The sequence below is a fragment of the Muscardinus avellanarius genome, assembly GCF_963383645.1.
Source record: "Muscardinus avellanarius genome assembly, chromosome: 8".
NCBI classification, from domain to species: Eukaryota; Metazoa; Chordata; class Mammalia; order Rodentia; family Gliridae; genus Muscardinus; species Muscardinus avellanarius.
Genome location: NC_137794.1, coordinates 7191438 through 7206308, shown reverse-complemented (window position 1 = coordinate 7206308; position 14871 = coordinate 7191438). Strand labels below are relative to the sequence as shown.

Sequence of the window (14871 nt, the reverse complement as noted above, 5' to 3'; positions counted from 1 at the left end):
AAATAGTTATCTTATATAAATGGAATTATAGCTCCATACATGATAGAGCAAGAAAAACAAAAAAAAATTTGAAGGAATAAAGATTGTTATTCTCAAATTTGAATAAAATTATAACACTATCTCAATATCTACTAGGATGAAAATACTTTAAAAATAAAACACAAACCACCAGAAAAATTTTAAAAAGCAGTGATTAAAGAGAAATTATAATAGCAGCTGGGCATAAGGAGCTAATTATGTAAGAAAAATAAAAATGAAAATGGGAGCATAACCAGCAGGAGGCTGAGGCAGCAAGATGACTTGAGCCCAGGAGTTCAGGACCAGCTGGGCATCACGGTGAGACTTCAAAGACAGTATGTGGCCCACCGAAAGCAAGTAAAGAGTTAATGAGATAACATTTGAAATGTGCTAAAAAATATATGATTATACCCTAAAATTTTATCGAGTATATTTTTAACAATAAATTTAAAATAAAACTTTCCAGAAAACAATCTGTAAATAATAGTCATTTTATAAGTATATATATATATATGTATATATACATATATATATGTAAAATTGAATTTTAGTTTATAAACCTTACCTCAAATATCACCCAATGCCACGTATAAATCTTTTTTTTTTTCCTTTGAGGGTCTGGAGGTCGAATGCCCCTGGGTTCCATAAATCTTAAATTCTATAAATGGTTTAAGAAAGTATTGACATGATTCCTAACCAATGTTTTTAGAAAACATTGTAATGTCACCTTCCAAAAAAATTTCAAGAAAATAAAACTCAAAACTAACATCCTCAGGAGGATATATAAAAATTCTTTAAATATACTAGTATCTGATGCATTAGAGCCATTAGTTAGTTTAACCATTAGAGCAAGAATGCAAGGTTAGTTTAATATTTAAATATTTTCCTTTATAATATAACAAATTTATAGACCTTTTTAAAACTATCATGATCACAGAAGATGCACAAAGCCTATAGAGAGAATCCACTATCTAGTCATGATTTTTTTAAATCTCAACAAACTAGTATCAGAAGTTTCCTCAATTTGAGAGAACTTTTTCAATTTAATAAAGGAATTCTATAAGAAATTCTCTTCTAAATTATTTAATGGTAAAACATTGAATCCTTTTTCTTTAATATCAACAAGAAAGACGCGATTCTACTCTCTTTATGAACCCATTTAATCAAAATGTAAACATGTATGGATATTAGATGAAAGAAGAAAAATTGTCCTCATTCACATGAAATGTATGCAGAAATATCTACCTTTGCCGGGCGTGGTGGCGCACGCTTGTAATCCCCGGGCTTGGGAGGCGGAGACAGGAGGTTCGCGCAGGTTCTAAGCCAGCAGCTCTGGCTTAAGAGACCCTGTTTCCAAATTTTAAAAAAAAGTATAAAATAGGTCTGGGAGTGTAGCCTGGAGGTAGAAGGGCTTCCAGGAACCCCAGTACAACCAAAAATAAATAAATAAATAAAGAAAGAAAGAAAGAAAGAAAGAAAGAAAGAAAGAAAGAAAGAAAGAAAGAAAGATCTACCTTCATATAAATAAATTGTTGTAACCTTTGAATATGTTATTAAATTCTACAATATAGCAAGTCAAAACAAAATACAAATTGTGTGTTTATTGACACAATTTTGTTCAAATTTTAAAAGTAGCAGTCATCAAACATGTAAGATACTTGAGTGACATTCAACAAAATAAATGCAAAGCTCATAAGATACAAATTAAAATATATTTCTGAGAGGACTCTCTCTCTCTCAATATGGGCATCACAAAGCCCAGTAGGCTTACATGTGGAGATCGACAATCCTATTCTAAATATATATCTTAATATAAAATAACTGGGCCTGATGGGACACGCTTGTACTCTCAGTATTTGAAAGGCTGAAAAGAAATATCAGGTTTGAGACTGGCCTCAGCAACTTGGAAAGACTTTCAGTAACATAGACTCTGTTTCAAAATAAAAAAATGAGACAGGGCTGGGGTGTAGCACCCATGGCTTCTACCTCCAATACCACTCATAAAAGCAAAGATAAATCATTTTTAAAATGTTTTAATTACATTTTTCAGGATTACAACTACAGACATAATTAGGCCAATGTGTTATTAGTATAACAATATATAGAGATATCACTAAAATAAAATGAAATGTCTAAATAAGTTGATATATATTAATTTATTTTTCACAAAGTTGACAAGGTAACTCAATAATCCAGAATTCAGAGAATATTTAATTGAAACGTTAACTTACATATATATTCAGTGAAAGAGAAGAGAAATCATTGGCAAAAAAAGATAATGGAAATTTAGCCCCCCCCAAATTTATAATAGCTATCATTAAAATGTGGAAAGAGAATGTATACCTTCCTTTTGACTTTACATAAAATTTTTTTCAACTTTATCTTAATTTGATATATTTTATTGTAAGCTTAATGGGTTGATTGTTATAATTCCAAGAATACATATATAAGTCTATTTAAAGAAAAAATAATAAAATAAAACAAGTAGCTAAGTTCCAAGAAAAGCTACAATGAAGTTGTCTTTTATCATTCTAATGATGACCCATTTGTGTTTAGATGTATATTGATTTGCTACATGCTAATTTTTTATGTATGGATGAACTATATTTTATATTCAAATAAATAATCAACCATAGAAAATCCACCATAGAAAATATAGCAATGAACTCTGGTCCTAGAGAAGCTCTCCATTCTTGAAACATTCTACCTTCTGGTTGGAAGACAAACTTAGGACTATATACCATAATAAAATAAAAACAAATTGTAGAAATTTAATTGGTGAAATGGAAAGAGAGGGAAAAAATCCTAGTTTTAGAGATGTGTTCAATTCCAAAGAACATGGGACCTAGTAGCACAATAAAAGACTGAAAAGTCAAGGGGATGAGGAGTCGTTTAGTTGAATAGAATGCTCACACAGAATTAGCAAACGGAAAAGCTCTCCAAAGATTTTAAAAAAACTTCCCGACAAGGTGATGGCCAAGTTAATGGAGTAATGTCCCTGAGAAGTCTAATCACACTATACTTAAGAAATTTATAAACTAAGCTAGGCGTAGTGGCGCCCGCTTGTAATCCCAGCATTCGGGAGGCTGAGACAGGAGGATCACTGTTTGTGGCCAGCCTCAGCTACATAGTGAGGCCCTGTGCAACTCTGTGAGACCCTGTTTCAAAATAAAGAATAAAAAAGGTCTGGGGATGGAGCTTGAAGGCAAAATATCCCTGGGTTCCATCCCCAATAGCTCAAAAATAAATAATATATAAACTAATTTGGACAAGTTATGAGGCACAGGCAGATTGGACAAGCTTCATGTTCACGTTGCTGTCCGAGGGCTTTGTGAGACACCAACTTTTCAGAATGAATCTGAATTAAGAACTTTCTTGGTTAACGTGGTGTTAATAAAAATTCATTATTTCCCTTCTATAAACCAACAGCTTCATCCAAAGTTATATTCTTTTCTACAGAAAAGTGATTCCTTTATTTCTCTTAATGTTTTATTTCCTGTTCAAGTGCTGTGAAATGACTCTTTTCTGTAGCTAAATCAGGCTTCTTGATTTCAAGTTGTTCTCATTTGTTTGAATCCTGAAATGTTTAAAAAGATGGACTGTGACTATAAACCAGTCCAATTAAAGAGCAATAACTTTTCAACTAGTTTTATGAGAACTGATTTTCTACTAAAATACCCAGGCCATATTTAAATCACAGTGCAATCAAGTTCCCTAAATTACAATGGATGAGACTTAATCACATCAAATTAAACACACACACACACACACACACGCACATACACACACACACACACACACTATTTCCTAATATTAAAAAACTCAGTTTTTTTTTTTTTACTATGGAAAAGAGACCATAGTATTTTAACCCACAGAGGTTTATTTGTATCTTTTTTATTGTTCTACTATAGAGATCCTTCCTTTTATATCCATTCAAAATGTATTATGCATGCAGGATATGATTTTAGGCAATGTTAGGAATAATGAAATAAAACACCTGACCATTCTACTAAAAGAGTTTTTGATCAGTATTTGGAGATATTTCAAGAGAAAATCCAAATTTCATGTGGTAAATTAACACTAAATATAAAGTACTATGAACTGCCTAATGCCGGAGTGCCAAAGGAATGAAAGACATTGTACATGATTTTTACTATTCTTATTATTATTAGTAGTAGTAGTAGAGAAAATCGATAAATAGGAGGTAGGCTGCTCAAGGGACATTTCTATGAGAGATGAAGCTTCATATTTAAATTCCACAAATATCTTAACCATCGTTAAAATGGCAAGATGTGGAATATCCTTAGAGATACATTAACTACAAACACATACACTTTATAATTACATTCCCTATAATTTAGAATCTAAAGCCTAAAGCACCTCTATAAACTAGTAGTCACATTATTTAACCTGGAAAATTAGAGAAATAGAGAAAGAAGTGCAATTGATAGCTGGAGCAACACACATTTCAGGAGACTGGCGTTTGTTGAGCATATGCTGTATGCTAAATACATAATTTACATACCATTTATTTTAACAATATTCTGCAAGATTATTGTTACTTTCCTCTTAAGGACAAAGAAAGGGAGATTTAGAAAATAATTGTAAACATTTTCCCCTAAGTTAATGGGAGGGTTAAGATTGGGATTCCAGTCTGGCAACACTAAAACCCTTCTCCCAAAAGTTGTTTAGAGAGGTTGCAACCTTAAATATAATTCCACATGAGACATAGGCTGCGCTATTTCTCATGAGTAAGTATCTAACATCATGAAACACTAAATCTAAGATCTACTTCCCTCAGTATGTTCAGACTCTATTTATGCCCCTGCAATTGTTCTTTAGAAATAGGATAGAGGCATTAAGGAATTAACACCATTCCTGTAGTTCCACCGAACTTTTACCGAACTTTTGGTATTAACTTCCTGCTAGAAGTATTGGTATTAACCGAAGTATTAACCGAAATACTTCCTGCTAGAAGTATTTGGTATTAACCGAAGTTAATACCGAACTTTTGGTATTAACTTCCTGCTAGAAAACTTCCGGGAGAGTTAATTTGTGAGAAAAATAGCTGTATATTTTGAACAAAAAGTATAAAACTTATACTCCAAAGCCAAAAACTGAAATTTGAATACTACACCATAATTTGGGGCCTTTAAATATTAATTTTCCTTTCTCATAATTTTGAGGGTCATAAATTTGAGAATGGATAAGCTAGACAATTTTTCTCTCACCTAATTGAGACTGGGGATAAGAAAGCCACTTTTAAGCTGATCTCTTCTTGCATATCTCTGGCATCCCAAGACTCCTTTTGTTTTTTTCAACTTCACTGAAATTTCTAAGTAACTTAAATATCTCAAATCATGGACAGACTTCTTTCATGCTATTAGTATTTCTAGAATATGTGTTGTTTTTTTTTTGGTATGGGTGTGGGGATGGAACACAGAAGCATTCTACCTCCCAGCTATAAGCCCTGGTCTATTTTTTATTCTTTATTTTAAAACAGGGTCTCACTATGTTGCAGAAGGCTTCACTAAGTAACTGAGGCTATTTACACACCACGATCCTCTGGTTTCAGCTTCCCAAATGCTGGGATTACAAGCTATGCCTGGCTAGAATATGTTTTTGAAAAGCAAATATAGCAAATATTCCAAGATACTCCAAGGTAGTTGCAGGAATTTGTATGAAGTAACCTCAAAAGTTGCAGAATATCTATTTCTATCCCATATCTTATCAGCCAAACAGATCACTCTGACCGTCCCAGAATCAAGTGAAAGAAAAAATAGATCCTACCTTTTTTATAGGGATATGTGCATACGAAGAGGGGAAAATTGATGGCATAGAACATTCCTAATATAAACTTAAGACTCACTAAGCAAAAATTATCTGATCTTTTCAAATTTAGAGTACTTTCATCACAACTATCATTGAGTGGGAAAATGTGTATAAACCCCATTAAAAAGATATGGGCCAAGATGAGCAAAAACCTCAGCTGGTATAGGGATATGCCTAGAGAATAGTTTGGGTCAAAAACTATAGCAAAGTGGGAAATGTGGATTATTTTGCTAAAAAAAAAAATGCATACCAGGGTTAATGAACTTGATCTTGTGAGATGATGCCCGACTTTCTTTCTTTAACATTTGAATCTTCAACGTAGCCAGTGAGACACAGCATTTTAAGTTTGGTTGAGCTGAAGAAACTGTCCAGGCCTTCTTGGTCAGGTATATAATTTATAAAATCAAGACATGTTATTAGTATGATTTGAATGTGTCTCCTAAAGTCTTATGAGTTGTAAACAAATCTCCAAATTTGTAGGGTAATTCTGTTAGCAGGTGGAGCCATTGGGAGGTAATTAGAATTAGATGGGTCCATGAAGCTAAGCTCCCCAGAAGGATAGTACTGGCTTTATGAGAAGTGCAAGGCAGAGCTGAGTTAACGGGGTTGCTGTATCTTGCCGTGTGATGTCCACTTTAGCAGGATTAGCAGATGCCAGCATCGTGTTGTTAGACTTCTCAACCTCCAGAAGCATGAGCCAGATAAACTTCCATTCTTTATAAATTGCCCTGTCTCCGGTATTGTGCAATAGCAACCGAAAATGGACTAAGTTTTCAAGGCAACCATACCACAAAAGGGATTCTAAATAACTCACATAAAAGTGTAAAAGCTCAGAGATGAATTTTGTGGCACAGTAAAAACTTTAAGCTGCCTAATGGACTGGGACATATCCTTTAGCTGCAATTTCTCCCTCCAGTCAAATTGGAATAGAAAGTAATTGTTATGACGATGCTCTGCACAGGATAAAATCCAGTGACACTCAGATTTAGCCAAGCTTAAAAGAAAGCCCCAGAGCATTAATTTTGCAATATATAGAGAATACTAGAGTCAGCAGTCTTATATGCTTTGTTAAAAATAATTTATAGCCTTAAAATTACATCTTATATAGGCCATGCCCCTTCAGGCATTTTGGTTGTACCTAAGGTTCCATAAAATAGAATCCCCTCACAAAGGAAGTGTCTGGCTCACAGACTCTGAGTTGGCCCTAGGGAGTAACAGTGTGATTCAGAAAATTACTGTCTATGTGTTTTACTATTTCTAAGATACTCGTCTTGTAAATCATACTGAGCACTACTTGCATGTTCTAGGGAACAGGAATCTAGTCCTAGGCCTTCAGAACAATACAGACAACACACACACACACACACACACACACACACACACAAACACAAACACACACACAAAAACAAACCAAAAATCAATCAATCAATCACGCAATACAAATTGCTCTCCAAGATTCATTCATAAAACTAAATTAATAAAAATAATAAAAACTTGCATATTCTATCTATTGTATGTCCTAATCATAAAAAAAAGTATTTTGGGGTATCTCAGGAAGAATTCTGAGCATTCTACTCAAAATTCTCCCTAGGATTTGAATTTCTACAATTACACCGTCAGATTTCTTCTAAGATGCCAATGACAGTAAGAATGCGAATATCTCAAAAGTTAAAGCTTCCAATTAGAATGCATTGCTCCTTCAGTACACGCATGTCTCAAAGTGTGGATATTGATGTGTGAGGAGGAGGACTTCCAACTGCCCCATGGCGGGCATCTGAGTCATGTGCTGATTGGGAGCTAGTGCTGTGGGAGCTCAGGATCGGAAGTTGTTAGCTACGGTAGCATCAAACAGCATACACTGACGTAGACAATTAGCAGAAATATTTTTATATTTATTTATTTATTTATTTATTTATTTTTTGCGGGTCTGGGGATGGAACCCAAGAGGATTTGACCTCCGAACTACACCTCCTGCCCTATTTTTTATTCTTTATTTTGAAACCGGGTCTCACTGAGTTGCAAAGGGCCTCACTAAGTGGCTGAGGCTATCCGTGAACGGCGATCCTCCGGTCTCAGCATCCTGAATGCTGGGATTACAAGCGTGCGCCACCACGCCCGGCTAGCAGAATTATTTTTAAAAACAGAAAATTTAATTAAGAATGGTAAAAATAAAAATAAAAATAAAAAACTAAGACTGTAAATAAGAAAATGAAAAATTTCTTATATTTATACATAAATAGCCAAAAGTTGATTCTTCAATCAAGACTGATCAAGTTGCTAGGAAACTAGTTAGGCTAATTAAGACAGAAGAGTAAAATAACCAATATAGTAAATAAAAAGGGGCTAAAACAGCAACTTATAAACAGTAAAGAATGACTGATAAGCTCATGTATGTGCATGATTGCTTCATGGCAGAGTAACTCTGAGGATCAGCAGAGACAGGAAAGTCGCTTCAGTAAATGGTACTGGCACCTGATAATGTAGGTTGAAAAACGTATCACAAGTTGTTTCCTTCCACCAAGAAGTACAGCCTTTCTCTTAACTTTGTTTTGGCCATATTGCCTTATTCGGCCAGTGGGACAATAGGAAAATATGATTACAAACACAAATTGAGAAGCTTTTGTGCACTGGAGTTTGTCCGTTTGTGACCACCACTCTCTGAACAAGCCCAAGATAGCCTCCTAGAAAATGAAAAGAAGATTATCCAGCCAGAAAACCAGCAGAAATACTGACTGATTCCTATCATGAAACCCTGCAGATACCAGATTACCCAGACAAAAGCATCTGGAGTAGACAACCCACCAACCATAAACTAAATAATGCTTGACCTTTAAAAAAATCTCAGCCATTAGCTGGCTGTAAGGGTTCATGCCTATAATCATAGTATTTGAGAGACTGAGACAGGAGAATCACCGATTTAAGGACAGACTCAGGAATGTAGCAAGACTGTTTTAAAATAAATAAACACATAAATTAATTAATAATAAAAAGAGCAGAGTGTATAGCTTAAAGGTACCACAAAAACAAATATTTTAATTTTGAAATTTTATTGTGAAACAAAAGCTAGCTGATGGATATATGCATACTCAAAAAAAAAAAAAAAACCTGAGCCAAGTGTTGTGGCGCACGCTTGTCATCCCAGCATTCGGGAGGCTGAGACAGGAAGATCGGGGTTTGCAGACAGCCTCAGCTACTTAGTGAGGCCCTTCACAACTAAGTGAGACCCTGTTTCAAAAATAAAAGAATAAAAAATAGGGCTAGGAGTATAGCTCAAAGGTATAATGTTCCTGGTTCCATCCCCAGTACTGCAAAAAAGAACATGGACAATCCATTCCCGATTATAGCAACATATTTTAAAACAACACAGTTTCAAAAATAAAACCTAAAATAGTGGATTCTCAAATTGCACATAAAACACTAGTAATATGATAAAAAGGTTGATTAATTGGACTGCATTACTGCATTACAATTAATATTATTTCTATTTATGTATTTACTTATTTTTGTGGTTTGGGGACTGAACACAGAGACATTGTACCTCTAAGCTAAACCATTAGCCCTACTTTATTTTTATTTTTAAACAAAGTCTTGCTAGGTTGATGAGAGTTTCACTATTTACTGAGACTGTCCTCTAGCCTGTAACCCTCCTATCTCAGTCTCCCAAGTACTGGTGTTACAGGTATGCACCATCATACCTGATTAATTGATTGATTGATTGATCGATTGACTGATGTTTGTGGTATTGGGGATGAACCCAGAGTTGCCTCCTGCATCACAAAAGCTGGATAAGATTAATTTCTTATACAAAAGAAAAGTTTAAATAGTTGACAACTACAAGCTGTAGAGTGCTAGAAGAAACTTGCAGTTCCTATAATCAATAAATGATCCATGTAGACATATATAAGCAAATGGAAAATGATATAAGAGGGGAAATGATTCCTTCACAAAAATTGAAACTAAAGTCAGTAACCAGAAAAATATGCTCATCATAGTCTAGACTCCGCAAAATTAAAATTTAAAATGCCGTGCGAGACACACAGTAAGTTTTATGGCAGATGAAAGAAGTTCTTAAGACCAACAACTTTTGCAAAATCTCCAAAAACAAAACACAGAAAAATGAAAAGAGAGCTCCTTTATAAAGGCATCAAAACGCTGCTGAAGCAAACATGACCTAAAGTCCAACATTTGCAAGCAGGACCCATCTAAGCGAAGGAGCTTCAAGACCGTTTCCCCTGGTATCACACACCAGATCCAAGGGTGGGGAAGATGGGGAGGAATCCTTTTCTAGCTTCCTTTTCTCTCTTGTGTTACCAGGACAATTATTAACAAATTATTTACTTTACATGCATCACTAGGAGGCTATGAATGAATTATAAAATAGAAAGGGGGCCTCTGTTGAGGTGACATGATTATTCCTTAACTGAATAATGATATGGCGTTATGTTGGAACAAAAATACAAAAAAAGAGACATTGATGTAGCCCATGGCATCAAAACATGTCTGAGTTTAATTCTTTTCCAATATATAATAGACACCTGATATGTTAAGATTTTATGTTGAGAGGAAGTACTGAGAAAATAAATGTTTCATTCTAAAATGAATATATATGTTCATATATGAACTACTAAAGCCTTTTCTCTAATTCCAACCATTGGATTTTGCAAAATTATTTTCAGTAACCTCCTCTATATTAACTGTTTTCTTTCTATGGCCCATTTTGACATCAAAGAGAAGTTAGATAGTAGAGTACACAACAAAAGAATACAATAGACTTCTGGGAAATTGATTACAATCTTACAAACTAAGAATTGATCATTATTAAAAGGAGAGCTATTAGAAAAGGTTGTGGTAAGTCATGAAGAAAATATATTGTTACTCCAAGATCAATATTTGCAAATGGTTTTAGAATCATTTGCAGAAATATCCAAAAAAGTTACAAGGGTTTCTAAAACATTAAAATCCCCACCTTAAATTGAATGGAGAGAAGTATGGGTGGCTTGTGAGATTATTCTTCCATTCTCATATACTTTTATCACCTCACACTTATTTTTGTTTATTTTCCTGTTTGTTTTAGTGGTACTGGGGGCCAAAGCCAGGGTATTCTACCTCTGTTCTATACTCCATGCCCTATTTTTTTTATTTTATTTTTTATTTATTTTTATTTTTTTATTTTTATTTTTTATTATTTTTTATTTTGAAACGGGGTCTCACTAAGGAAAGAAAGGAAGAAGGAAAGGAAAGGAAAGGAAAGGAAAGGAAAGGAAAGGAAAGGAAAGGAAGGAAGAAGGAAAGGAAAGGAAAGGAAAGGAAGAAAGAAAGAAAGAAAGAAAGAAAGAAAGAAAGAAAGAAAGAAAGAAAGAAAGAAAAAAAGGTAGGTTGTAGGTGTGACTGGATAGAGAAGAGATAAGTATATTATTGATCATACTTTCCTCCGTGGCCATCCACATAATGCTGATAAGCAACCACCTTTTTGATGAGGTTTGTTCTCTTCCACTACTCCATCTCCACCAGATTCTATCACTCATTTAATCCACATTTTCTTTCAGTATAAAAACACAGTAGTGAACTCATGTATCCACTCCTCCCCCCTCAACCTCTCCCCAGAAGAAAAGTTGCTACAGATTGTTCTTGGCCACTTAGAAATGGTAATTAGACTAAGAAAGTAAGGAGAAGGTGAGACTATCAACTACAACAGATCCACCTTTTTTAACATCTGGTCTTGGGAGAACTTTAGAAGATTTAACCAGGTATCACCTCTAGTGGAGCTTCTGGATACACTGAGGAAAGCACTAAAAATTCTAGCTATTCTCCCAGATATGGTCAATCCTCCTCGTTCACGGAGTCCATATTTATAAATGTACCACCTAGCTAAAATATATCGTTAGTCCAAGATCAACATTTGCAAATGGTTTCAGAATCATTTGCAGAAATTTTCAAATAATTAAAATGTTTTCGTCATCCATTGGGTATGTTCTGGCCATGTTTTAATGAAGTAATGTTTTGCCTTGAGTTCTCACATTTCAAAAAAAATGTACTATTGTCTTTTCTGTACTCAAATGTTGTGGGGTTTTTTTGTGTGTGATTTTACCCAGAAAATTTGGATCTCAAGTATATTGCTGAAGGGCTTACTGATGTTTCTAAATTCAAAAAGACTGTGATGAGCCTCACAGCTTAATGTGTGTTAGATAAGCTTTATTCAGACATGAATTGTAGTGATTTAGCTGTGAGTCCCATGTTAATAAATCAAAAATATATATTAAATAAGGTTGTAAAGTATAATTACACACAAAATAAGGCTAGTTATTTATTGGCTGGCAGGCTCAAAATAACATGATGTATTTCTCCTTGAAGGAGTGTATTAGCGTTCACTAGTTCAGTGTCTGTAGTGACTCTATAGGAAAAAAAAAACTACTGAAATAACAATAATTGACTTCTATAAATACGTAAGTGTAGTCATATCAATATTTGTCATTATTGCTGCATTCACCATCTTTTCTAGGGATTAGTAGCAAAACCAACATTTATTGAAGCAGGACTTATTTACTCAGATGCTGCAGAAAAAATATGTTCGGTAGTAGTTTTGATAAAAATTGGCAATTGTCAAGAATTGACAATTGAAATTTAGTCAATGACTAAGCAATAAAAGTGCCCCTGTGTTGATTTTTCTGCGTTAAGACCTGGGTGTGAAACTACCACCCTGGATTTTGTTGTTGTTGTTGTTGTTTCTTTAGTATTAGGTGGTAGAAAAGTGTGGAAGCTTGTATTTCTCAAATTTCATAATAATATAGTCATGTTGAATGTAAATTATCACCTAGGAGAAAAAAGTTATAAATATGTTTATATTACTATATGTTTACTGTTTTAAATATATGCTCACATACATTAAGTCAGTAATCGTCTTCTAAATTATATTAACACTTTGTCTTTACACATACATTCATATGTTTTTATTATTATATACCATTAACACTAAATTTAAGTTGTTAAATCTATAAAACATATTAGGACTAAATTATTTGCCCCACTTCATGAATGGAAATTTGTTTAAATTGATGAAATCACTTTCCATAAAAATAAGATTACATCACAATGAACTGGGATTTAACACATTTTTTTCTAAATCTCTATTAAACCCAGTGTTATAAACTAATGTTGATTACTAACGATGACTTAAAAACAATAATATTAACAACACAAAACTTTCCATGTCTTAAACTTTAGAAATAAATTTTCATAATTCTGTACTATGCAATAGTTTCCCTATCTGAGGAAAATTATTTTGTTTGTTAATCAAATGATTTTTCAATGGGCATATTTTCCCACACAGAACAAGAAATTATATGATATCTATGATCAGAAATAGAGTGCTTCATGAGGAGCTCATAAATTAAGCTTAGGGTTGATATAGTTAAGTCATGAGACTTGTAATCTCATTAGTGGATAAATCCATGGTAATCCATGGTAATGGATGTATCTGGGTAGAAACCCAGAATAGTAAAAGTGGATCCCTGGGGGTGTGGCCTTAAGGATTACCCCTGTGTCTTTGACTACCCTTGCTTGCTTGCTTTTCCTTCTGACCTTTATAATGTGAGAAACACAGTTTAGGTGCTCTTCTACTGTCTGCTTCCCATCACCATGCCCTGAGATCTTCAGACCACATCCATACAATGGACTGAGTCCAAAATTCCCCAAGGAAACCATGAGCATATAAATCTTCTAAATTACATGGTCTGGTGTTTGGATTACAGCAGTGAGAATACTAAGATAATGACCAAATATAGCTCTCTGCAATTTAATTTATCTATATTATGGAATTATAATAAAAAGACTTGAGTTGGGCCTGGTGGCACACGCTTGTAATCCCAGCATTCAGGAGGCTGTGTTTCAGGGACAGCCTCAGCTACTTAGTGAGGCACTGTGAAACTTACTGAGACCCTGTTTCAAAATAAGGAATAAAAATAGGGCAGGGGGCATAGCTTGGAGGTAGAATGCCCCTAGGTTCCATCCCCAGTACCGCAAAAATAAATAAATAAATAAATAAATAAATAAATATAAAAATAAATAAATAAATAAATATAAAAAGACTTGGTGATTATATTTGTTTATTGGAAAGTTTGCAAAGGAGTTACTCGGTCAGGAAGCCACATCACAGCCATGGCTTTTAAAGATCCCAGAAAGATCCCAGTGGAACCAGAGGTGGTGATTCACTGACTCAGAATTATCCTCACCAGCCACAACATGAAATTGCAGGAAAAGATGTTTGCTGATTTGATCAGAGATGTCAAAAAAAAAAAAAAAAGAATCTCAAAGTAAAAGGACCTACTCTCATGCCTATCAAAACTTTGAGAATCACTACAAGGAAAACACCTTGTGGTAAAGGCTCTAAAACATGGAATCACTTCCAGATGGGAATCCATAAGCGACTAATCAACTTACACAGTCCTTCTGAGATTGTTAAACAATTACTTCCATCAACATTGAGCCAAGAGTGAAGGCTAAAGTCACCATTGCAGATGCCTAAGTCAGCAATTTTAATAAACTGGTTGCTACTTGTTAAAAAAAAAACAAGAAAGTTTTAGGAAAACTAAAGATACTAAGACTATGTATTGAAAAAGGGTCTTTTCAATACATGGTGCTGGGCAACGTGGATATCCGCATGCAGTTAAAAGAAACCAGAACTCTTTTATCATATACAAATAAATATCAACTTAAAATATATTAAAGGATGCATAATTACAATGTACCAATATAAGTATAAAATAAGTACATAAAAATAAACCTTTAAGCTCACTCTCAAAAAAGCGTACTAACCTGAAAAAATAAAAATATTCAAAAATACATGCGAGAAGCACTTCAGGATACTGAAATAGAAAAACATATTTTGGATAAGACCTCAAAGCAAAGGAAGTTAAAACAAAAATAGACAAGTAAGAAGATACTCAAAAGATGAAAAGAAAACCTGCAGAATGGGAGAGAAATATGCAAACTATACATCAGACAATGAGATAATATCCAAAATAT

General features: G+C 34.0%; 1 pseudogene across 1 annotated transcript; it reads left to right on the top strand.

Annotated features, from left to right (window-relative positions):
- The first annotated feature begins 14004 nt into the window (after positions 1-14004).
- Positions 14005-14371, top strand: LOC308266254 (small ribosomal subunit protein uS10-like; annotated as a pseudogene). The gene has a single exon. The product of its transcript is annotated as a small ribosomal subunit protein uS10-like (transcript).
- The last annotated feature ends 500 nt before the right edge of the window (positions 14372-14871 follow it).